The sequence below is a fragment of the Panthera uncia genome, assembly GCF_023721935.1.
Source record: "Panthera uncia isolate 11264 chromosome A1 unlocalized genomic scaffold, Puncia_PCG_1.0 HiC_scaffold_16, whole genome shotgun sequence".
Classification (NCBI taxonomy): Eukaryota; Metazoa; Chordata; class Mammalia; order Carnivora; family Felidae; genus Panthera; species Panthera uncia.
This window is the reverse complement of record NW_026057576.1, coordinates 15,317,459-15,344,713: the sequence shown is the minus strand read 5'-3', so window position 1 is coordinate 15,344,713 and position 27,255 is coordinate 15,317,459. Positions and strand designations below refer to the sequence as shown.

General features: G+C 35.8%; 1 long non-coding RNA gene across 1 annotated transcript in view; it reads right to left on the bottom strand.

Annotated features, from left to right (window-relative positions):
• Nucleotides 1–27,255, bottom strand: part of LOC125933722 (uncharacterized) — a 236,159-nt gene that overhangs the window by 67,987 nt on the left and 140,917 nt on the right. Inside the window, exon 4 of the long non-coding RNA XR_007461081.1 lies at nt 16,569–16,710. This is a non-coding gene — a long non-coding RNA (uncharacterized LOC125933722). The remainder of the gene's footprint in view (nt 1–16,568; nt 16,711–27,255) is intronic.

Genomic DNA, 27,255 nt, shown 5'->3' with positions numbered 1-27,255 from the left:
GTATACAGCTATAGTTTCTGCCAATCACACAAAAACCACTATGCCTCCAATCAAATAGCAATTTCCATGCTATTGAGCATTATCATAAAGCAATAATATTGAGAAAAAAATACAGATGACAGAGCTAAAATAGAGGGGCTTATATGCAACTCTTGGTGAAATAAAAATGATCTCCGACAAACATAATTTTAAAATGATATCCTAATTTCAGTGAAGAGAAAGCTGGGGACATGAGCAAGGGTCACACATGGAACCAAGTTAGAATATTCTTCTATGCTTTGACTCATAACTCTGTGAATTAGGAAAGGAAGTCAAGAAACTCCCCTAAGAGAACCAAGGGATTTCCTCCTTGGTTATGCTGAGAATGTTGAATAAGTGTTAACTCAGTTTTTTCCCACTGCTAACATCCAAATTTATCTAAGTTTCTGGGTCCACAATCAAATTTGGGGCATATATATCAACAACTGAAAGATACTAACCCTTGAGGACCTAGTTTCTATCTTAGGATAAACTTAAACCCAGGTTAAGTTCAGCAAGTGATATAAGGTTCAATATTAAAAAAAAAAAGTAATCAGCACTTAGAAGGGCTTACATTGTTTGGATATGAATGATGAAATTGGAGAATATCTGTTCTACACTAAATGATTAAAGCAAAGGCTTAGAGGCATTTGTGAGTTTGAATCTATATATACTGAACTCTAAAAAATACAAGAGACAAAAATAGCCCACCATACAGGTATTTGGGCTATAACATGAAATACATTTAGATATTTCAAAACAATGAGAGAATTGGCAAAATTTTTCACTTTTTTTTTTCAAATTTGTTATATGTCTTTACATACCAAGTTGAAAAAGCATTACTTAAAACCCGCCCTGAATACAGCAGCATTTGCAGCCCCCATGCATTTAGTGCTTAGTTGGTATCTGACTTCTTAACCACATTTGCATGCAGAGGAAATACTCAACATGAAATGAAGGATGGTGGGACAAAAAGTAATAGCAATGTACTTGGAACATCAAGGCTCATCTAGAATTTCCCTTGAGTCAGGCATTTTCTTAAAGTAAGGGACAGACATGTAAGGCTGTGTGGGAATGTTGAGAGGACAAAGCCCAGACCAAGGCATGGTGGAAGAAAACATACATGCCAGGAGGGATCACCCTTGTTTTACCAACTCATGTCATTGCCATCTCTAATTTTGTGGAACTCTGTCTCGCCTTCCTGTGCATTTTGCTTCCCACAATTTCCACAGTTTCCATAACCCACAGCCCTTCCTTACTCCCCACCCAAGCCACTGCTGGCAGAACACATGATTAATCTGAAAGCAAACTCAGATTCTGAAATTAGAGGTAGCTCATTATGGAAGTGACTTTCTTTCTTTCTTTCTTTCTTTCTTTCTTTCTTTCTTTCTCTTTCTTCTTATTTTTTTTAATAAAAATTTTCAACTAGAGGGTAAAAACTCCCTTTGAAATAATAAACTACATAAGATGCCCAGAAATCTAGGTCATTTCTTTGCATTTAGTGGGAGTTCAGTCAATTGTTAATTGGTGGTCATATCTATTTCTATGTTTTGGATTTAGAATCACGTTACTCAGAAAGCTGGATCATATCTCCCCCTTGTAAATACCTAATTGAAGCTTCAACTTGGAGGAGGAACTTTGTTTTTTAGAAAGGAATAAAAACGTGTTCTACTTTGAAAGTACATTAAAAAGTCAGTTTTATGAACATCTGTTATATTCATTTATCAAATATGTTTCTTGCAAGTTATTTTATACCATATTTTAAATCCACACATAATTGATGTAAACAGTGCCTTTCTTCTTGGTTTCTGTAGAGTATGAGTCACTGTACAGCTAACAGAGCAAGAACATCTACACCAGTGCTAGTGCTCTTATTGGAGCAGAAAGTCACTCCATTTTCAAGTTAAAAGAATATAGTAACCAGAGATACAAACTGTTTTGTTATTTACTTTTCCACTAATCCAAAAAAGTGGCTTTGTTTTATCAGAAAGGAATTCTGTATTCAATTTTGTGGTCAATTTTCTTTGTCTTTGTTTCCCTTAAAATATCATTACTTAGATATTGTGGTTATGAACAAACTAAAAGATATGTCCTCTTTGTTTTCAAAGTTACTACTAAAATATAAAAAGCATTAGAGTAACTTTAGAAGGAAATGTATTTTCCATGAGCAATAACTTTGTGTTAATTGTCAAAATAAAATTGAATGACGGACACATAGTATTAAAAGTATACATGAATATCCTACTCTAACCATATAATTATATTAGAAAATCAGAAAGGCCAGTTTGAATTTCTTCTGCCACTTAACCTTGAGGAACTCCTTCAAAGTACTTTTGATTACAGTCTAAGTCAATTATTATATTAAGTCCTTTTCATATTTCTTGAACATAAGAAAGGAAGAAACTTATTACCAATTCTGCTTATCACCACAGCCAGACTAAATAAGTGTTGCGTTAAAACTGTCAATTGTAAAAATATTAATTAATTAAAAATAAAAATAAATAAAAATGTCAGATGTAGGCTTGGAATTAGAGAACTACCAAATATAGAATGACTTAGTTACATCGAATAGAGTTACTGATGTAAGAGTCACAAAACGAAGACAGCACCATCAGGGTACAGAGCAGAGAGACCAGTCACGATGTCCAAGATAGAATGGTATAAACTTCTGAATCCCAAAATCTACACTGGGACTATGCAGATAGGAATGAAATATCTGAAAGAATAAAGTCTTCATCTAAAGTCCAGCTTCCAAGATATAAAGCCCAGCTTTATAAACATACATTCTTTTTAACATATGGTAAAGTTATTCAACACATAGGCAACTGTCAATATGTGTAAGCGACCACTTCATCTGGTCTTGTTTTAGCGCACCTACCTCTCAATATCAGAGTTTTGCAATACAGGTTGTGACTGCAGTGTGGTACAGTATCCTTACACACGAACACAGTTCTTTTTGATGACACTTAGCTCCCCAGACTAACCCAACCCTGCCCAAATGTATAATAGAAATCAGTGCTGTGGAACAAGGACAAAAGTCAGTTCTGAGACTCATGCAAGCAGGAGAGGAAAATGAGCAAGAAAGACAACACTGGCAAGTGTTCATATGAAGAAGAAAAGAAAGAAGAAAAACTATCTCCATACTCTTGACTGTGGTGTCATACACTGGGTACATGTTGCTCATGAAGTCATCTCAATAAATATTGAGTACTTGCTTTATGCCTGGTACTGTTGTAGGAGCTGAAGAAAGAATGGTGCACAAAAGAAAGACCCTGCTCACGTGGGCTTGACATCCTACTGGGATGACCTTCTGTGAGACACCAAACAATATTGCTTGGAGAAGGACCCCACTTGTGAGCTATACCAGGCACAGTCTGTGTTCACTCAAGATTAATGGGATGTGGCAAAAAAAGACAGACTGCTGGGCTGCTGGGGAAGTTGTCAAAATTATAAGGAGTAATATATGGGCAATGAGAAAATGTTCTGGTATGAAATTTGAGTCCTTCCCATAGGCCCAATGTTAAAGGTTTTGTAAACTTCAAAACAGAATTGACCCATGAGACATAAAAAGTCATGGGGGAAGGGAAAGGTCATTAGCAAATCACTTAGGCACAGAGAGCATAATATTTCTTTTTGTTGGATAATAACCATTCTTAAAATTATTGTTAGTTAGTTATGATCTTGAAAAGTCCCTAAAGTATCCCTTATATGGAGTCAGACGTCGTAAGTAGCGTGTATGAATGAAGTCCCTAGTGGTACCAAAGACAAAAAAAGAGTGAACTATGGAAGCATACCGCTGCTAAAGCCTTTCCGACATGCTTTTTAAGAACACTATTCTGACTAAATTTGGCCCAAAGGCTGCCAAATTACAACCTCTGCCACAGTATTACAAAAAACTAAGCTCTTCAAATTAAAAAAAAATAATCATTGTCATTATTTTGGTCACAGGAGTATTATTACTGCACACGTGTTATTTTGCCATCCAGTATCTGGTCACTTTTCCTTTCACAATCATAAGTCATTTTTCTTTATAGAAACCAATCCATCCCCTGTTTTCTGACCATGTGCTTTAAATAGGTTCCCTCCTTTCAGGAAGAGTTGCAGCATTTCACCTGGCATAAGCAAATCAAAGCATTATAATTCTCCAGAAAGAGAGATTGGTTTTGTAATAAGTGCACGATCCAGTAAGAACAAATGACATGCAACCCCTTGTTATCTGTGGAAGATAAATTTTTGTTTCTTATTCTGGATGTGAAAGTGAGACATTGTAAGTGTAAGTGAGACTGGAGCATGGTTTCTATTATCATGGGACCATGAAGGTAGAGACTCTCTGACAGCAGACCAAGGGAGAATGCCTTGGACATAGTGAATGAATACTAAACATTTATCGGACAAATGAATGAACAGCATTGCAGTTAGCAGATCTGGGTTGCCATGGCAACTTAACATCTATGGTACAATAGCCTAAATTCTGAAGTGAAAGGGATGATCTAGATCTGTGACATTTAAACTATTCAGAGGATGGTCAGTACTTATCCTCAGGGTGTGAGGGAGTATAACTAGAAACAGCCTCTCACCACTGGAAATTTTATTCAAGTTTTAGGTTTTATTTTGAATATAGACATTTTATTTTCATAAATTTTATTTTAATAATGTTAAAAAAATTCAACCAAGTAAATGTGAAGATCTAATTGGCTTTACCAAGCAACTCATGAATCAGGCAACATCCAATCCAGCAAGTAGATGGGAGCTCTGAGCAGATGTGCAAAATGGAAGGTTTTTTCTTCCTTTGGGGTTGAGGGCAGGGCATAGAGTGGGCCCATATGACAGGTAATCTCATTGGTGCTAACTAGAAAATTCCATATTGACTGGCTTAAAATTCTACTCCAGGAGAGGTTAAAACTACAACTAAATCTTGTTTTGCTGACCTGGAACAAGTGACTCCGCTTTGGGCCTCCAGTTTTCTTTTTAACAATATAAAAATAATCTTCAAGTAAAAACTGTTGTTCCAAGAAGATGGCACATTTATTCTCTACCTTCAAGAAATCTCAAGGTTTCTTGAGAAAGAACATTGTCTTTGCCTTAGAAGTATTGAGAAATACAGGCACTAGAGTGTTTATAAAGAAATATCTACCAATTCAAAGTCTGATAATTTGCGTTTCGGAACACTTAACCTTCATGACACTCTATTAACAATTTATGAGTAAAGAAATAATATTATTGAGCTTTTCTGTATGTAATTCAAGTTAAGAAAACATTACCAAATAGGTATGCCTTGAGAATTCAACCAGGCCTTCTTTGAATCCCCTCCTTCTACTTCTCCTTATCACCACCATTCATAAACTCAACTACTTTTCCTCCTGTTCGACCATTAAAATTATAATATGAATTTAAAGATTGCTACTCAACCAGTATGAATAAGCAGTCCTGACTCTCCTCATGATGTAAATATATGTACAGAGTGATTTGAGAGAGAGAGAGAGAGAGAGAGAGAGAGAGAGAGAGAGAATGCATGCGCGAGCAGGGGAGAGGCAGAGAGAGAGGGAAACAGAGAATCTGAATGGAACTGGCTCTATGCTGATAGCAGACAGCGCGAAACGGGGCTCAAAATCACAAACCATGAGATCATGTCATGACCTAAGCCAAAATCAGGCGCTCAGCCAACTGAGCCACCCAGGCACCCCTGAAGTGTTTTTTTTTAAAAAAGATACATCTTTGAAGATTTCACAAGTCAATAGACTGTTTTGACCACCTTATTTCAACAAAAAAAAAAAAGTGAGGGAGGGTAATGTTAAATAAAGTTCTAACTCCCTGAGAGCTTTAGCTCAATGTGTCCAGCTCTGAGGAAGTGAAACTTCCTAAGTCCTGCCAGGACAAAGTAATATCCAAAATCCTGAGGACATTCTGCTAACTTGAGGAGTAATTGTGGAAAACAGCATGTTACGGAATTGAAAACTAATCCTGGATTTTCCAGTGCAATGTACATTTCCTGGAACATTCAACTCTCCCCAGGCAGAAGTCAGAATGTTTATAGCTTTCAGCCTCACTGTTTGTAAATGGAAAGCTGAGCTCAGAATTCATAATCACTGATTAAGCTGCCGTTTTTTATCCAATATTGGGGGTGGGGAGGACAGTGGGTTCTCTCATACTGAACCATAAACACATGTTTTGTTATGTGTAATAAATTCCCTAACATTGCACTTCTTTTGAAGGGAAGGATGAGGGGTGTAATAGAATACTTGAGCTAAAAACTAAAAGTCCGTCTAGTTGGCATATCAATTTAAAATTTAAAAGAAATCCCTATAGGTAGTATACTGTATGTATTCCATGATTTTATTTTTCAGTGTTAACATAGAAGAATGATAAAGCTAGAAGAACTTTAGAGGTCACCTAATCCAATCCTTTCTTTACAAAAGAGAAAAACGAAAGCCATGGAAGCAAAGGGACTTACCCAGAGTCGCATAGATGGTGTCAATACAGAAAATAGACTGAATCCTCACTGTATAAATGATTGTATAGAACATACATTGATTCCATATGTTAACTGATGTGGAAATGCTGGGACTCAGAACTGATGGCCAAGAAAGAATTCTTAAGATGTGTCTGGTGCAAAAAGTGGTTTTATTAAAGCACGGGGACAGGACTGCCATGGCAGAAAGAGCGGCACTGAGGTTGTGAGGGGTGACTGATAATACATTTTCAAGTTGGGAAAGGGTTGGGGACAGTGTAAGTCTCTAAGGAATTTTGGAAGCAAGGTTTCCAGGACCTTGAGGGGGCTAGCTATTGTTAAGAAAAGGTCATTTATTACTGTCTATAAAACCTTAGTCATGAGACCCTTCAGATGTATTTTAGTGGGCCAAATGCTTGCTTGGAGGATAATTGCTAACATCCATTTGGGGGGTGGAGAAGAAGGAATTTTCCAGAGGAATTTTTGTATGTACACTTACCGGATCCTGGAGGTCAGGATAATGTAGTAAGATTGCCTTTTTCCCTTACCAAAGTGCCATAATCACGGCAGTAGCAAGGAAATTTAATTTTTCCTTTTGCCTATGTTTACCACATCATTACCTACGAATGAGTTAATGTCACATACAGATTATGACACACCATTTAAAATATACCTAAGCTGTATTTCTCACAGTCTTGATCATTATAAAAAGCCAAGAATTTAGCCATTACATTGATTTGAGACCTTGCTCACTGGATCTATTTTACCCCACCTCCTCTTGCCCATTAAGAAATGCTTTGGACTAAGACAGAAAGCTTAAAAAGTACTTGTTAGTAAGTCTGTCTTTGCTGAGTCAAGAATAAAAGGGTCAATTATGAGTTAGGAAAAAAAGTAGTGGGTGAGAGTGTAGCAGCAACATTTCCTAGTTTCTATATTTGATACTTTGACATTTGAGGCTTAAGGGAAACACAATAAATATGCCATCCCAAAATTAGGGTTAGGCTTAAGGGCTAGGGTTATACCTCTTTGGCATAAAGATTATTTTAAGCTGATTATTTTTAAGAAACAGAGAACACAAGAAAATCTCTGAAAACCAGTGGAAATTACCCTTATGTAAAAGACATTTACATTTACAAGGGAAATCTCCATTTGTAAGGGTGTCTTTCTCTCTGTATCAGGAAGAGGAGAATGCCTATAACTCTAGAGGCTCATGAATGGAGAAGACACCTGACTTAAATCTGCATAGCAACTATACCCTTCTTTACTGTGTTTTGCCTGATAACCTCCCATAACTGGCTTCCCTCATCCCAACATCTTTTGTTTTTAGCTGGAGATGATATTTAAAGTGGTGACCTGAGCCATTTGGGTATTACTCCATTTTCCTAGGTACCTCCTATGTATACAGGAGGCGTGCATGTTATCAAATGTTTGTTTTTTATCCTGTTAATTTGTCCTTTATTACAGAAGGGTCTCAAACAAGAACCTAGAGAGGCAAAGAAAGAATTAATTTTTTCTCCTCTACAGTGCCCCTCCTGGGGCCAGCCAATTCCTAGGGATAGTAAAGAACTGGCCTGCAAGTACATCTTCCCTATGTATACCAATCAATCTAGAGGCCACACCAAAACTCTCTCATACTCTGGGCCACTATTCTCCTGCCCTAATTATCCCAGAGCCAGGAAACAGAAAACTAATTGAAACCAACGCATGTTAATGTTGTACATTAACAAATGTTCTACCAATCTAGCCTAACGAAACTGGCTACTTGATTGGCTTATGAGCCTTTTTTGCAGAAGCTGACTGACCACCAATGAGACTAACTAAGATTGGAGCAAAATGGCAAGAATTCTTGCAGCTGTGCAGAAGGGACCAAGAGTGAACAAAAGAGTGAACATCTGTGATGACCCACCTGGAGATCTTTCCCCCATCATCATTCCTAGGCCACCATTTTCTGAACACATATCCTATGAAGAGGCATGATTCCTAAATGTACATGCTCATTCCTCCCTTTGTCCCTATATCTAATTATCCTACTCCATTCAGCCTTATCCCTTACCCTTAAATACACCAACCCAACCCTCAGGCAGGTGGATTTGAAAATTTTTCTACTGTCTTCTTGCTTGGTGCCCTGCAATAAAACCTTTTTCTCTGCCACAAAAGACACTGGTGTCAGTGTTTGAATTGCTGCATATTTGGGAACAGGTCCTTGTCTGGTAACACTAAGAATAGCTCCTACACCCCAGAGCCCACTGAAATTATTCAAACTAGCCAATCCAAATCTGCTTTCCCTGTCTTGCCCATTACTTTCTGCAGAAACCACAATAAAGGCTCTTTCCTACATTTTCCCCTTGGTCCTTCTGCCTCCTGACCAATCCTGGTGGATCCCCTATGTGTCCCTGTCTGGTGTGATGTGTCCCCTCCTCTTATGAATTGTGAGTAATAAACTCTTTCAAACGAAAACCTTCACTTGATCTGTTGGCCTCACCAAATATGAATAAGAATACTTACATTTTACAACACAGAGGTCGAAGGCCAGGAAAACTGAAGGTGTCAATATACAAGATAGATTTGAAGCAAGCAAGAAGAAACAAGAGATAAGCCACAAGAAGGGAGAATATGGCAAAGGCCTAGCACATGAAGAACTCTGCAAACCCAGAATTCTGGTTGTAGTATAACTTTGGTGCCTTCCTGATAATATGAGAGGGTTGCCTTAAAATGACATATTAACAATTTCTTCTTGAACACACTGCTTAATAAATAATATGTGAGAACTTTAACATTTCTAGACAAGACTCACTAAGTAGCATTCCCATAATCAGTGGCCCAATTGTACTCCATCCCAGAATGCTAAAATAGCCTCTTAGCCATCTCCTGTTTTTCCTTCTCCATTCCTTAATCCAAACTCTTCTACTCTTTCTAAGCTGTAGTTAGTATATTCATAAACATCCTCCATATTTTTAAAATTTATTTCTCAATAACATTTTGAATCTTCACAGTTATATTTAAAGCTCTCCAAACAGTGTTTCCAGCCTAACCACCAGTCTTGACTTTCACTACTCCACTCTATTCTCTGTCATCTGGTTAACTTAAACCATCCATTGTTCCCAGAACATTCTCCCCATGCACTCAACCACTCCATTGTTAGAAAGACCATAAACTTTATTTTACAATATTAGCTTTAGAAACAAACACCTGGGTCTGAACGCTTAGTTCCTCCAACAAACTGTGCTGTGATCTTGGAACTTTAAGTCTCTTTTTTTCTCATCCTGGAGGAATCAGAATGGGTTCCTTGGGGAATCACCAGAATAATACCCATGTTATGGAATTCCTAAACAGGTTAAGTGAAATAGTATGTATAAAGATTTCAGCACAATTTTTGTGTGAATTAATACTTGTTAATAGCAGATACTACATCATTATACCCCATAAAGTAGTGCTCCTCAGTTTTCAAAGGTAATATTCAAGGAGCTCTGACATATGTTATTATTATTATAACAGTGGACTTTTTAATATTTTTATTTGAGAGAGAGAGAGAGAGAGAGAGAGAGAGAGAATGAGCATGAGCAGGGGAGAGGAGCAGAGGCAGGGAGAGAGAGAAAAGCCCAAGCAGGCTCGACGCTCAGGATCCCACAACCCTGGGATCATGATCTAAGCCAAAATTAACAGTCAGACTCTCAACCAACTGAGCCACCCAGATGCCCTGTCAAGAAGCTCTGACATATATTATAATTGATGCCATCTGTCAAATGAAAAAATCAGATACAACAGTAGTAACTTGCTCAAGTTCATGCAATTAGGTCAGAATTACAAGTTTCTTCTCTGCTTCTTACTTTCACTCTTTCTTCTCTACGCTAAGCTGACTTAATGTCCATAAAGTCATTTAGTGAGGGGACTGGGACTCATTTATTTTATTTTATTTATTTTTTTTTCAGAGTACTTGAGAATTTTTTAATTGAAACTAACTTCATTGAGTATTTGTTATGTGCCCAACACTGTTTTAAGAAATATATATATATATATAAATTATATCATTTAAATACGATACTACCTCAGTAAGTTATATGTTATTTTCAGGTGAGGAAATGGAGAATCACAGAGATTAACCTGCTCATACCACACAGTGTAATTGACAACCTCATAGCAATCTATGGCAAAGGTTGATGTACAACATTAGGTAAGCTGCAGTTCAAAATAGGCATGTAATTCATTTCTATTGAATTAAATTTTAGTTGACATCTGGAAAATATACCTTCCTACTCTGCTAAAGAGTGTAAAATGGTGACATATTCTGGAAAACTGGTGTGTGTGTGTGCATAGTATCTGAGTGTGCTATGTATATTTTAATAAGCATTCTAACTTTCAACAATAATAGAAATCCTCTGTGAGCAGGGGGAAGGGATGAGGGTACAGGCATAAGTACCAGGGGAAAGACGTTTCCAGCCTTCTTTGCAGCTAGCCATGACCCTGCGGGAAGTTCTGATCAATGAAATGTTAGAAGAAATGATGTAACTACATTCTGAGACATACTATAAAGGCAAGTCCAGGCCACTTCTTCTCCCTTTCCCCCATCCTACTTAAAGCATGGATGTGGTAGCTGGAGGTACAATTTAGACCAGGAGGGTGAAGATCGTTCCCTAGGAAAGACATCGTGGAGATCTCAAAGTAGCCTGAGTCCCAGTTAGCTACTGAGACATCTTGACTGTACTGAACTCTGAATCCTAACTTCTCCTTAAACCGCTATTATTTTGGCTATGATATATAATTGAATTAGCACAACACGGATTTCTTAATTATTTACTGACAAATCAAGCAAAGCTAAAGAAAAAAGGAAGAAACAATTGAAATTATTTTCAGGGACTGATGAGTTAAGTATCAAGCCATAGAAATATGGAACGTCACTGTGAGAGGGATATAAACACTAATCTAATCTTTCCACAGAGGTGATGCTCAAATTCACTCTCCAAACTGCAAAGTGAAGTCAAAGGAAAGCTATAAACAAATATGCTGTATTAGATGTGTCTAAAATAAAGTGTGAAGTTTTGAAAGTTGTGAGGGCCACATCTGTGAGTTAAGTAAGTACTCATTACTTAGGTGGAATATGCACAAGGCGCTGGTAGGAGCCTAAAACATGGCTCTGCATGAGATGCCACACGAGGGACAAAACTGCTCGGAGACACTGTTGAGGCCCAAAGGGGAACATTTACCAAAAGAAGATTATCATATGCTCACATAGACTTACCACTCAATGCTATATCTAATGTTTTTATTTTGTTCATCTAATTAAGAATACTTTGACTCAACTCTTAGGGACTTGGAAAAACACATTCTCCCGTGTGTCCCTAAGCACACATCTTCAATGACTTGCTTCATGGGAAGCAGGACCAGATCACCTGAGACTCATTTGGGTTTTTAAAATATGTGTATTGTAAGAGTTACATTTGCATGATTATACACACAAGTTGAGAGTGAGGTCACTGTTGCTGTACAAAGTGACATTGTGGTTTATTCTCATGTTTATGCCAAATGTTCAGAAGGAAAACAGAAAATTAAAGCTGCTGACATGCTGATTATGCCTTAGGTAGCAGGAAGTTCAACACCATGCTCCTCAGCAGTGTGACACAGCATCTGTCTAGAGGCCTGAGAAATTGTAGTATCTGGGCATTCTGCAAAGAGATTCTGAGAATAGTTGACATGTTACTCCCTTCTGTTCCTTAAGGGGCAGAGATGGGTAAGAAAAGATCAATCAGCCCATGAGCAACCAGAATCTTCCTGCTTGACTCCTGGATTCACCAGTCCCTCACCCCAGAGCATAGAGAGTTGCATTAGCCCTGTAGCACCAAAGCAAGGCCTCACATCCATCTTCCTGAAAATATCCTCAAAAACTGATTATAAAAGGCCAACCTAAAAGACGCTCAAAAATCGGTTGAGAATTCAATTCTCTTCGTGTAACATAATTGCTTTCCCAACCATTTAACATATTTCTTCTCTTTTTTTAAAGATGTGATTCTTATGTTCCATTGAAGTAGAAATAAACTATTACAAAATGTATTTTTGTAAAAAGGGAAAAAAAGCAGGACTACTTAGAAAGTTTTGTTTGACTTGCATTCTCCATTCATCGTGTGCCCACAAACAATGCTGTTATGATCTATCAAATGTATTTCACTTCTTGGGAAGGGCTAGAGTGGTTATGCCACAACTAACTAAAAATACAAGTATTCAATTGTACATCTCTATATTAATTGTATTTGTCACTTATTGTTTTAGTATTGTAAGGAAAGTATTAACATTTAAGCAAAATATAATTTTCTTATTTAATCAACACTCTTAATCTAATTATTTGGTTGGAGTTAAAGACCAGGTATTTTATAAAATCATAAAATATCATCTTCCTGATATTATTTGCTTATTATAAAGATGTATCAAGAAAAAACTTGTTATCATGTGTGGTGATATATATCAGACTTATTGCAGTGATCATTTTACAACATATACAAATATCAAATCATTATACTGAAACTAATATAATGTTATATGTCAATTATACCTCACTTTTCAAAAAAATTTTTAAATGTATGAAATGAAAGTCTAAAGAAGAAATAAAACTCATAATCCTGTCATAGAAATTTCAACAAAAACCATATTCTGATATATTTTATAAGATATTAATATATCTTTATATTTAAAATTATATCATAAGAATTTTTCCCTGTTTAAGACATTTTCTGTTTTCCTTGATATTTTCTTTGCATTCTGTTCTGCTAATGGACTATATTTTATTTGGTTTTTAACTCTTACGTTTCTTGGAAATCTTCTGGCTGTAGTGTTTAAAGATTCTTCTAAATATATTTCATTGTAGTGCTGCTCAAAACAAAGAACAAATGTAGCAAGGTGTGTGTGTTTAGATCTGTGATGACAGGCCCTGATTTCTGTAGGACACCCACACCATCAAGTTCAGAGGCACAAAAACTAACACATTTAAGTCCATCCTTGTGGCCCTAGTTCATGTTTGTGCACTCCAGGCTGTTCTTTTTTAAAACAAAACAAAAAAAAAAAACAACCCAGCTCTACTGAAGTATAAGTTGTATTCAACAAAATTCACCAATTATAAGTGTACGATTCATTTTCAGTAAATTTACAGGATTGTGCATCTATCAGCATAGTCCAGTTTTACAATAATTCTAAATGGGCATTTTCTGAATGTGTCATATAAATGGCATCACACATTATACAGTCATTTGGATCTGACATCTTTCATCTAGCACAGTGGTTTTGAAGTTCATGTATGTTGTAGAATACATCAGTATTTTGTGTTTTTTTAATTATATGGATATATTACATTTTGTTTATACATTCGTGAGTTGATGGGCATTTGAAATACAATGATGAAAGGTCTGTTCAAGTCTTTTGCTCATTTTTTAAGTTAGGTTGTTTGTCTTACTATGATCAAGTGGTAAGATGCAAGTCCTTTATCACATACATAATTTGAAAATATTTTCTTCAGTCTATATCTGGAGTGTTTCTGGAAGCACAAAAATTTTTAATTTTTATGATATATAATTTATAATTTTTTTGTCTGCTTTTGGTCATTTCTAACTTTGTACTTAATCTAGGGCCATAAAGATTTTCTCCTATGTGATCATCCTAGAAGTTTTAGCTCTTACATATAGCCCTATAATCTATCATGAGTTATTTTTTATTTATGGTGTGAGGCATGAGTCTAAGTTCTTTTTTTTTTTCTTCAAATAGATGTCCAATTGTCCCAGAACCACTTGATAATTCTAACCTTTTCCCCATTTAATTTCCTTGGCATTTCTGTTCCAGCCTGTTCTGGCTCTTTCTCTTTATATCAATCTTTGTTTCCCAAATGCCTGCGCTAATAACATCAAACTCCAGCATCAGACAAGAAGACAAGTGTTGCAGAGACTGTTTAAGCACCTCCAAAAATTGCATGAGGTTAAAACACTTAATATAGACAGACAGACAGATAGATAGATAGATAGATAGATGATAGATAGATAGATAGATAGGTAGATAGATAGACTGTTTCTTGCTGGCTTTGCTTCTTTGATTGAACCCTAACTAATAATCAGGACTATTCTTACTGTACAATGCTTACTAATACAATCTGGAATTTTCAACTAAAATTTTTTGTGTGTTAGATGTTACTCAGCCATCAAAGATTTACCATTTGTATTGAGAGCTGTGAATATTCTTTAACTACTAGTTAAGCATACCTCTGTATTCAACTGGTTTCAATGTTCACATCTAAGTCCTTTAACTTTGCAAACCTCCAATTCTTGAGATGTTGAATCTACTCATCGCTTAATATGTATAAAGTGAGTTGTTTTATGCCACCCATGCCTGAAGATGTCCTTCTGTTGAATTTACCCATAAATGAAAATTTAATTGTGTATTAAATCTTTGGGTCAAGGAATGTTTTTGCTTCCATGGAAAACCATAAGGAAAGATATATGTTTATTTCCTTATTGTTTTGTCAATACATTATTAACACTCCTCTTTTTACTTTTCCCAGACATTTCTGATAATTTTTAATTAATACATTTTGAAAATGTTCTCTTGAGAGCATATGATTAGAATTGCTATGCTCCTGATAAATTAAAATGTTTGTCATTAGGTCGTGCGTCTCTATGTATCTTATCAGATTTAGTTTTCATTTACTTATTTCCAAGAAAATTTTTTGCATTTCTTACATCCCAACTTTTCAGTTATTTTTGTTTTAAATATGTTTCTTAATAATATCATATGACAAAAGTTTGCACTTTGTTTTATCTGTTAATTTTTGTCTTTTAATTGTGGAATTTAATCCATATATGTATATGTTGATTAAATAAGTTCTACCATCTTCTTGCTTGCTTTCTATTACCACTTTTTCTCTCCCTTTTTGTCCTTTCTTTCCAGGATTAACCAAGTTTTTTTCTTTGTTTTCTTCTTATTCCACTTTTTTTTTCCTTTTAGAAGATGTACAATTTGTTCTTTCTCTCTCTCTTTTTTTAAATTGGTAACCCTTGAACTTTTACCATGCATGTTTATTATTTAATGATTTCTAAAGTTAATGTATTGATCCCACCCATGAACAACATAAACACCGTAGACCATGTTAACTCATTAAAGGAGGGATTGATGAGGCTCAAACATGGACAAAAACAATACAATCCTGAAACGCTCCTTCAAGGCACAGCATAATATCACATTCTCTGTGAAATACTGTATCAGTCTCCCCAAAAGTTGATCATTCCCTTACTCTATTTCAGACACACATAATTGTTTTTTTGTGTATATGTATACGTTAGTATTATTTCCTTGAGGATGAGGAATCTATCACCTTTATATTTTTTAGTAGTACCTGACACCCGACTTAGCCTATGGTAGCACGCATTTAGCCTAGTGAATGGATTTTAAAAATTAACAATTTTATGTTCCTATGCATTTATGACTTTTTATTTTCTCATATTTCATGGAGATAACAAGTTTTATCAAAAATTACCCAGTGTGACCACTCATAAGAGAGAAAACCTTAATAAGCTTTAAATCAGAGTTCATATATTCTCTACATATGTGTTTCCACTTTTATAAATTTTTTTTTAACATTTATTTATTTTTGAGACAGAGAGAGACACAGCATGAACGGGGGAGGGGCAGAGAGAGAGGGAGACACAGAATCAGAAGCAGGCTCCAAGCTCTGAGCCATCAGCCCAGAGCCCGACGCGGGGCTCGAACTCGCGGACCGCGAGATCGTGACCTGAGCTGAAGTCGGACGCTTAACCGACTGAGCCACCCAGGCGCCCCACCACTTTTGATTTTAACTAGTATTCTGGCCTTTGCCCCTAATTAATTCATCCTAACAGCTTACGTATAATGACTTTAGTTTGAGAGAAGCAGGATTAGGCCTTTTATGAATTATTTTATCAAATTAAATCTGTGTCATAAAGAGTTCCATGTGTTTAAGAAGCAAGAGGGGAGGTGACCTAAGTCTGGCTGAGCTAAATGAGTTGTGGTTATTTTTATGTTTATTCATATGACAGAAAAATGAAAAATATCATATGCTATCTTAAAACATCTCCATTATTTTCAAATTTTTATTTACCTTTGTATTGTCATGATGGTTTCATGTTCAAAGTTTGTCCAAGCTCCCCCAGGGTAAGAATCATGGGCTGTGTAGATCTTCATCCTCCCTGGCAGCCAGGATAGCATGCAGTGGTCACTGGGTAAATTTGTGATCATTGTGTCTAGGAGTAAATGAATGCATGAGTTAGTGAGTGAATAAAGTTACAAGAGAATAATGAAATGCAACGGCCAGTCATTTTTTACCTAGCTTTTTTTTTTTTTTTTACAATTTCCTATTATTTATAATTTAAATTTTATTTAAATTTATTTAAAATTACTTGAATATATTATTTTGTTTAAAAAGGACCGTGTTTCTTTTTTTGCTTGACTATTTTGTGTAGCCCAAACTGAAACTGGTCAAAAGAAGTCTATGAGAATGTGCATTAATAAATATTCTTTTTAGCTAATAGAAGTGGAATGAATTACACAATCACATTTTTTTAATGTTTATTTATTTTGAGAGAGAGTGCAAGTAGGGGGAGAGGCAGAGAGAGAGGAGAGAAAGAATCTCAAGAGAGGAGAGAAAGGATCTTCTACTAGCAAAGAGCCCAGCACGCGGCTGAATCCCACCTGTGAGTGAGATCATGTCCAGAGCAAAAATCAAGAGTCAGACGATTATCCAACTGAGCCACCCAGGTGCCCCTACACAATCATATTTTGAAGAGAAAACAACAAAAATGGATGAAAGAGGTAACTTGAAAAAGAGAAACAGACCCAAGAGTTAAAGACGACCTCAGAAGCTCATCTGATATACGCATCCAAGTCCAGGTAAAATCACACATCAGTCATTTCAGACTATGGAGTGCATTTGGGTTTTAAATAAATCCTGCAAAAATGACTCCAAAACCACCCTTCCTAACAAGTTGACTTTTTAAAAGTCACCAGAAATAACTTCCCGATATTAAATCAAAATTCCTCACTATGATAAAAGCTAAACATGACTGATGCTGTGATAAATCCCTCATGTGCATCCCTCATTTACTCTTCATCATCTTTGATCTGGGAAGAAAAGATGAAACCAAGGTTTAGAGGGGCTAAGATATTGGCAGAACCAAGATTTGACCCTAGGAAATCTGATTTCAGGGGTCCACACTCATAATTATTATACTCCTTGCTTCCCTGTGCAGTAATACAAATACTTCTCTTCACAGCCAGTTGATAATACAAAAAATAAAATAAATAAATACATACATAAATAAATACATAAATAAATAAATTCCAACAAAGCAACAGATTTTCATTGATAGGCACCCTCAATTTCATAGACATTCATATATTTTAAGATTAATTTTTAGAGTTAATTTCTATTTTAAGAGAAAGTAATACAAGGATACATTGTAGTTTCTGCTTCTTCCTCCTCTATGTCCTGCCCCAAACATTCCACAACACATCCCCACCACCTCCACATACACACACCACATTTTAATACGTACCTAATCTAGTTAGTATTAAATAGGCCAGTTTTTCATACATTCTTCAGCTATAGCAAATAGGAAAATAAAAATGTTACCAGTATTTGAAATTTCATGTCCCAGAACCATCCGAGAGGTAGGTGACACAGGAAGTAAGACAGTTAAGTGACTAAGAATTTAGGCTCCAGAGTTAAAGTATCTGGCCTGTAATTGCAATTTGTAAGACATTAGGCAAGTTTTTATTCACCTCCTCTGTAAAATGGAGTAACAAAATAATCTCGTTGCTGTAAGAATCTAATTATATAGTCTGTATAAAGTTTTTCACTTAGGTAAAGTACTTAGAAAGTGATTAATTAATGTGAGATGTTTATGTTAACTCTTGTCTGGAAAAACATCTAGTATCAAATTATGCCATAATTATGGTGGTGGTGGTGGTGGTTTTTAGCAGATTCACTATGGTAGCTATATGGAAAACCATCTGTTCAAATGTTAACACAGTAATAATTTAGAGGACGCCTTTGCAATTCTGCAGGAAATTCCTGCAGAGCAGGAAATAAATGTGTTGCAAGAGCCATATTAACTTTCTGCTATGGTAGATATAGGCATTTCAATATTACTTAGATGTAAACATTGTGCCTCTTTTTTTTTAACCACTTATAAGGCTCGAGACTGCAGCTGGGGGAAATACTATGTGGTTGCAGGAATTCTTCTGGCCCACCTTCCTGAAGAGATGGAATAGCTCTCTATAAAGATAAGAAAACAGGTCTAAAATTTCCACATCAGAATATCATCTCTGCCATCCACACAACCAACACGAATCTCTAGTTTACCTGCGGTAGCTTCTTACCAGAAACTTCCATCTCAAATCACTCACTCCACTTGTGGTAAATACATGACCTAAATATCTGATCGTTATAACAGCACTGTACCCTTAAAGTCTCCGAACTTTATTCCTACATTATGCCAGATATCCATAAAACCACAAATACAGAACAGGCTGTGCTTGAGCTCATATTATACCTTCAGTTTTCACATAAACCATCTCTAATTATTGTAAAAATATTTTCAGATACATCACTCATTTTGTCCTGTATGAAAACATCCACATAAAAATTTCCCTCTAATCTCAAGGCCAGATTAAAAATATAAATATACTTAACAAATTTCTAAGCTTCCCATTTTTGGATAATGAGAGCTGTGCAACATGCCAGCTACTAGAATGAAGTTCTGTTAAATCTGAGTTCAAATATAAAGCTTTCCATAATACCATTAAAAATCTGTCTCAGCATTAAAAACAAAACAAAACAAAAACAAATATAAAGCTTTCCAACAGCATTTTCATCTTTGATTATTTTAAATAGCTTTATAACCCTCAGATAATTTTTAAATCCGAATGGGTAAAATCAGAAACATAAGAAACAATAAGTTGTGCACTGTTGGTAAAATGCAAACTGGTGACCCCACTGTGGAAAACAGCATGGGGTTTCCTCAAAAAGTTGTGGAATCATGTGATCTAGTATTGTACTTACTACTGGGTATTTACCCAAAGAGTATGAAAACACTGATTCAAAAAAATATATGCACCCCTGTGTTTTTTGCAGCATTATTTATAACAGCGAAATTATGGAATCCACCCAAGTGTTCATTGGTAGATTAACGGATAAAGAAGAGGTGGTTTATATACTCAATGGAAGATTACCCAGTCATAAAAAGAATGAAATGTTGTCATTCACAGCAACATGGTTGACTCTAGAGGGTATAATGTTAAGTGAAATCAGTCAGAGATAGATATCATATGATTTCACTCATATGTGGAACTTTAAAATCAAAACAAACAAAAAAATAAAAAAAAGAGACAAATGAAGACATAGATACGTAACTATTGAGGAAAGGCTGATGGTTACCAGGGGGAGGTAGGTGGAAGGATGAGCGAAATAGGTGCAGGGGATTAAAAGTACACTCATCCGTGATGAGCGCTGAGTCATGTATAGAACTGTTGAATCACTATATTGTGCACCTGAAATTAGTAAAACACCGTATGTTAATTTTACTTGAATAAAAGTAAAAATAAAATAAAAATTAAGTACAGGGAGGCGCTCAAACAAGCCAGAGAATAAATTATTGATACCTACATACAGCATTTAAAACACTTAAATATATCTTGAAATCGCTGTTGCACGTAATCTCCATTTATACTTACAGATCTTTAAATGTTCTGGAGAAGAATCCTAAAGGTGCAAAACTTTTCCTTCACCAATCAATTTCTTTGCAACCCGTATTACTTTTTTAGCAAAAACTGGCTCAGAGAGCCTTCCCTCAGTCCCTGCTGAATATACCCTGTTCCGCGTAACTCTATTTCCTCCTGTTCGTTGCTTACAATTGGTGGGACCAAAGGGAGAAACACGACCTAAGTTAGGCCATTTTCTCTCCCAGGAATTTGAATTGGTGTTGGAGAGACTTGTTCATTTCACTGTGGGTATGGGGTTTATAAGGATATCTGAGTAAGCATGACCATGTTTGGGCCATGTGCTTCTAAACTGACTAGTGGAGCCAAGATGGAAGGAGAGAGAAGAAAGATCAAACAGAAAAGAAGCAAGGATCAGACATTTGGCTACAGGGAGAGAAAAGCGGAAAGTAAATACCTTAGTTCCCAACCGTTTAATTTCCTGGTTTTAGTTCCTCAGTTCTTATCGCATTTTACTTTGGGTTCTATGAAGTGACCATTTAGTCTTCCAATAACTGTATTTTTTACCTAGATTTAAGTTATTTGCATTCATCCCTCTCCTCACTAATATATGGGGATCTAAAGCACAGACAAGGCAAGTATCTGGAAGGTGCAAAAGCAAGTCGTCAGAAGAGCTGGGAACAGATCCCCGACTTCAGGTCTGTGTTCTTCAAATTCCATGGGAAGGGAGTCATGGGCAGCATTAGAGAGAGGGAAAAGTAATCTCTCTGATGTCCATTTGGACATTTATATAAAGGCTCTATGTTTCCTTGGGAATTCTGTGAAAGGCATTTACTTTCCTATATACATTTTCTCACATGTTAGTGTTTGATAGGTTATTCGGATTATTGATTCTTGAGACTAATTCTCTTGTGGAGATTAAATCTGTAATCAAAAGTAGAGATGACACTCTTCTCATTAAGTGTTTAAAATACACACATTCCTAGAATTAGCAAATTGGGCAAATAAACATTATGATACTCAGCATCTCTAACATAACAGAAAATTTATAATATTATAAATACCATATATATATGCAGTAAAAGTAATTGATTTTTATATATGAAATATTTACAGTTTCTTTAATGTACATTCCTGAGATTTTCCATATTAAAATAAATATTAAAGCAAGGCCAAGTTCAGTTCCCCTATTTTCCTACCAACCGTTTAAGAAAATAAACGCTACCGAGTTTAATTCACAAAATATGGTTACCATCTGAGTTCTTACTTTGGAAACAAGAGAAGTTTTGAAAGTAAAGTGCAATAAATATACTATCAGATCTGGCAAATAGTCATGTAGAAAAAAATATTCAAAAGTATTTCTTAGGACCAATTGGAAATATAATTTTGAAAGTGGAAATTATAATCATTCACTAAGATAATTTTGATCATTCTCTTTTTCTGGAATTAGAATTTCAAAGTATCATTTAATTTTATTTGTCTGCAATTGTTAATTGAGTTAGGCTGGCTCTCCATGTAGGATAATATCTTTTTTTAACTGCATTACTCACCTCTCTATTTCACTCCTGGAATTAAAGATAAACACACATAGGTACGTACATAGATATATAAAAATATATTTTTAATAAAAACGCGACCAACATTTGATTTTATATTAAAATGTTTTCAAGTATTGAAAGAGTTTGTTTCATGTTTTCCATTTTGCTTTCAAATTATTAAAGAAAGTAATGGCAAATGAATGTTTTACTATAATTTATGGAATATTAAGAATACAAAAAATTTCACATAGCTCTGTATCTCAGATAAGCCTACTGACATGAAAAAAAAAAAGGCAATTCAAGTTCATGGCCAAAAATTTTAAACAGGTCAGAAAGAGTTCAATTATTAAAAACCCAAGGGAAGTTCTGGACTTAGCCATGGTTTGCCAAAAAAATGAATTAACAAAGGTTAAAAGAAAGCCCACAAATGAACGTAAAAGAAGATGAAAAAGATACGTGGCTGAAGTCATTTTTGAAAAAGAATTGAAGGAATACTTAAATTACTAGATATCAAAATATCAATCTTGATTGGATCATTTCCATCATTATACTAATATACTTTAAAAAAAACTAATATATTTTTTATTTCCTATTGAAACTATAGAGCAGCCGTAATAAAACTTTTCTTTCCCCACAGACTCCTCTAAGAACTTGCCCTCTGTCTATCATGTTTCTCTCCTCCTTTTGTCTCTACTTCCTGGTCATGCATTTACTTTTCACCCACTCCTGTCCGGCCGCTATGCTCATTACTCCAAAAACGTTCTTGTCAAGGGTTACAGTGGCTTGCCCAATGAGCATTCCTTATTCCTCATCTTACTTGACTTCTCAAGGCATTCAACACAATCAATGATGCACCACCTCCCACCTTGTTTTTGAAGATCTCCTCTCTTCCCTTCAGGGACACTAAATTTCCTGGTATTTATTTTCTAGTCACTAGTCTTGCCTTCTTAATCTCCTTTGCCTGCATCTTCTCTTCTACCAAATGCTAAATGTTGGAGTTCCTAAGGGCTTGGCTCTGGGGTGTCTTCCTAACCTTCATCTGAGCAATCTTCTTCATTTCAATAGCTCTGAACATCATGTATATTCAGACATCTCCACATTTTATAAACACCACTATCACTTTTGATCTCAGGTCCAAAATCACATACCCAGCTGCTTGTCCAACAGTTACATGTGAAAATTTCAAGCTTAACTTGTCCAAACAGAATTTTTTGCTTTCTTTCCCTCTGTCATACTCGGCCTAAATCTATCCCTCTCTAGCTCAGTAAATGGCACTATGAATTAAAGTTAGAAACGGGATTTTTCTTTGATACCTCCCTTTCTCACCTCATACATTTTACTGCTAAGCATTACCCATCAGTCAGAAACAAATGCTAAATCTGTCAGCTTCTCTACTTCACTGCTAGTATTTTGCTCAAGCCTCAACCATTTCTAATTAGACTATTGGAATGGCCACTGGTATTCAGCCAGGATGGACTAGGCTATGCTATAATAAAGGCCCCGAGAATCCTATCACAACGTATATGTATAATAAATCATCATGTTGTTTGCTTTAAATATCTTAATGGGGCGCCTGGGTGGCTCAGTCGGTTAAGCGTCCAGCTTCGGCTCAGGTCGTGATCTCGCGGTCTGTGGGTTCGAGCCCCGCGTCGGGCTCTGTGCTGACGGCTCAGAGCCTGGAGCCTGCTTCAGATTCTGTGTCTCCCTCTTCCTCTGACCCTCCCCTGTTCATGCTCTCTCTCCCTCTCTGCCTCAAAAATAAATAAATGTTAAATATCTTACTATTTTATTTGTCAATTATGCCTCAATAAAGCTGGAAAAAAAATAATGGTCCCAAAATCTCAGTGGCTTATAACAATAAAGATTCACCGGGGGCACATTTTTGTCCATTATAAATAGGCCAAGATTCTGCTGCATATCTCAGGACTCTGTGTCCCAGACAAATGGATCAGGCATCACATCTAACATTGCCAGTCGTTGTATACACAGAATGAATGAGAACACTGGATGCTCTCACACTGGCAATTAAATGCTTCAGCCTGGGATTTACATGGTTATTCTTTCCATGACTTAATGACTACAATGTTACATGGTCTCTCCAAACCACAAGAGGGCCAAGAAGTGTAATCATCCCTTGTATGTGGTAGACAGCGCTAATAACTGTCAATTTCTAATGAGACTACCTACTTCCAACTTTGCTCTCCTATCAATTCTCTAAATAATAGCCAAAAGGACACCTTTCCTTTTTATTGTACTTAGGATCAGATCCAAAATTTCTGTGGCCTACAAGGCTCTACATATTCTAACTCTATCTTAATATCCTAAACCTCTAGCCCTCTAGTGGGGGGGTCTCATCACACTGAAATTTTGCTCAGTCTTTTTCTCCTAGGACACGAAGAATAGGCTGTCCTCATCTGGCTCCTTCATTGTGGCTGCCTTTTTATACTTAGATTCTCAGCTTAAATGTGCCATTCTCAAAAAAGATCTTCCCTAAACTTACTATTAAAAGAATGTTCTCTAAACTGAGGGTTGATGGGGGGTGGGAGGGAGGGCAGGGTGGGTGATGGGTATTGAGGAGGGCACCTTTTGGGATGAGCACTGGGTGTTGTATGGAAACCAACTTGACAATAAACTTCATATATTGAAAAAAATTTTTTAAAAATGCTGTAAAAAAAATAAAAGACCTTGGTTACTAAAAAAAAAAAAAAAAGAATGTTCTCTGTATTATCTTTTTTTTCTTTTTAAAGATCACTGCATCCCACATATTTCCTCTGACATACTGATCTACTTTTTAGAAGTGTTTTACTTGCTTACTTATTAGCCATTTCCATCACTAGCATGTAATAATAAAGATATCTTCTCATTACCTTTATCACCTAACATCCGTAATTAACTTGTATAATATTTTTAATTGAATGAATGAATGAATACAAATCTAAACCTATAAATGAATAAAAATCTAAACCAGTGATACTGACCTAATAGATATAGAAGTGTTGGAATAGAAATAGAATATATGTTAGAGCATGATCAGATCCCAAAATATATTCCAGATAGATTAAAAGATTTAAAAATTATATCATTAAGAAATACTATAAACTGGGGGTAGAAAAATAAAAACTATATTAGTAAAAGGTGCCAAATGTAAAACTGTTGTATAAAATAATGTATAAAAAAACAGAGATATAAGATATTGTTCACTAATAATTTAAATCTTAGAAGTAAAAAGTCAAGAGAGAAAAGAACAAATGAAAAAAATATTTACAACCAATATGATAGAGTTGATATTATATATATGTATAATATTTTATAATATATATTATATATTTATATATATTTATATTTTATAATAGATACATATATGTATCCTTTGAGAGTCCTTTCTAGTGCGGTCTAGGAGCCAAGGGAACATGAAATATGTAATGGAAGAAGAAAGTTACAAGTTATATGGCCTTGTGATCAGCTGTAATACTAAAGATTAAGCTATTTTTTCCTTTCCAGTCTGTCACATATTTAGTTATATATATTAAAAATTTCCCTCCTTTCCCTCTGTTTTTACTAGCACTTTATCATAATAATCATAGGATATATATTTATAGGATAATGAGAGTGGAATGAGACTAACTTTGAAGAGAGCTGATCATTCAGAAATGGTTGCAATGTTTGATGAAATTTTGAATTTCCTACATTGAGGAGAAGGTCCGTACATTTGTACTTTTGTGAGGAAGTTGCCTTATGGGGAGGCAAAGAACATTGCTATTGTTATTTGGAGGTTTAAATGTGGGAGTTAATGACCCTACTGATGTTGAGTAGCCACAGTGTGGGTTATCATATGTAATGTAATTGGCTCACTGCACACCCACTCACTTCCTTGGAGTATTATTTCCTGAAAAGGTCAAAGATGAAAGGCTGGAAAGATGAAAGCTACATTTATCAGATGGCCCTTCTGCTATGGCTGTGCTTGAGACCTAGGTTTTGGCCAAGTGGGCATTTCCACAGTGACAGTCATGAGGAAAGAGACAAGATATTCTGGCAAGGATGGTGACAAAAGGGTTTAGTTCTCCTTGGGCTCAAACGGTGTCAACAGTTTCCTTATTTGTTTGCTTTCTGATCATGGGGCAGGGTAATGGCAGCAGTTGCTCTCTTAGCTAGAAAATTTTACGGTGTGGAATTACAAAAAAGTCATTTTCTACTTTTTTTTTTTAATTACGGTTGTACCAAAAATAAAGAGAACCAGCTACTAATTCTCCTCAAATTATCTAGAGTGAACCTTGTTGTCTTTAAGAATGCTGATCAGTATAGATATTCTTTCCATGTGCATTGAACAAATATTTACTAAGTCTCTAGTATGTGCCAATAAAAAATAAATGTAATACGTAAATTAGAGGGTATGGTAGAAACTGCTACATGAAATGGAAAGACATTTTAAAACGTAAAGCAGAGAAAGGAGACAGAAATGCAGAGGAGGTAGCAATGTGGAATGCAGACTATAATCTTAAACTGGGTCATCAGAGTTACTTTGTTTGCAAAAGAGGGAGTGAAAAAGGACTTGAAAAGAAATGAGATTAAATTATTCCAGGCAAACAAAAAGAGTCCCGTAAAGGCCCTGAGGTGGGCACATGCCTGATGTGTTAGAGAAAAACAAAGAGGCCAACATAAAGTGACTGAGACAATGAGAGAAGAGAGGCAGCAGTACAACAGAAGGAAAATTTGATTATTTCTCTAGTAAAACTGGAAGCCTCTGGAGACTTTTGAAAAGTCTGATATGATTTACGTTGTAAAAGAATCCATCTGGTTGCTTTATTGAGAATAGACTGCAGTAGGAAAAGAATAGAAGCAGGAGATTACTTAGGAGCTTTTGTAGTAATCCAAGTGAGATATGACGGTGGCCTAAATCAAGCTGGAATCAGTGGACGTGTGAGAGGTGGTGGAGTCTGGATTTATTTTGAAGTTACAGGCAATGGCATTTCCTGAGAGATTGGATATAAGGTATGAGAAAAAGAGAGGGCATAGGAATGACTCTAAGAGTTTCAGGGCTGGAGGAAATTTAAGTATAGAATTTCCCTCAGTTGAGATGGGTGGAATAGTTTATGTCCAATGGCTCTGTCAGGGAGACAGTCATTGGAATACAGGTGGCATTTAATGTCTTAAGTCTGGATGAAATCACCAAAGAAAGAAATTAAGATGGAGAAGGGGTCCAAGAACTAAGCCCTGAGAGGGTCTGCCATTAGAAGCTGGAAAAGAGAAGCTAACCAAGGAGGCAGAAGGAGCATGTGAGGCAGTGAGTGTGGTGTTCAAGTGAAGAAAGTGTACTTAGGAAAAGGGGGTAAGCACCTATGTTGAATGCTACTGAACCTTCAGAAAATGGCATTCCCATCTACAGTGCACAAGGGTTCCTTCTCTCCACATCGTCACCAACAGTTACTGTTTCTTGTGTTCTTAGTCACTCTGACAGATGTGAGGTGATATCTCATTTTATATATATATACATATATATATATATATATATATATATATATATATATATATATA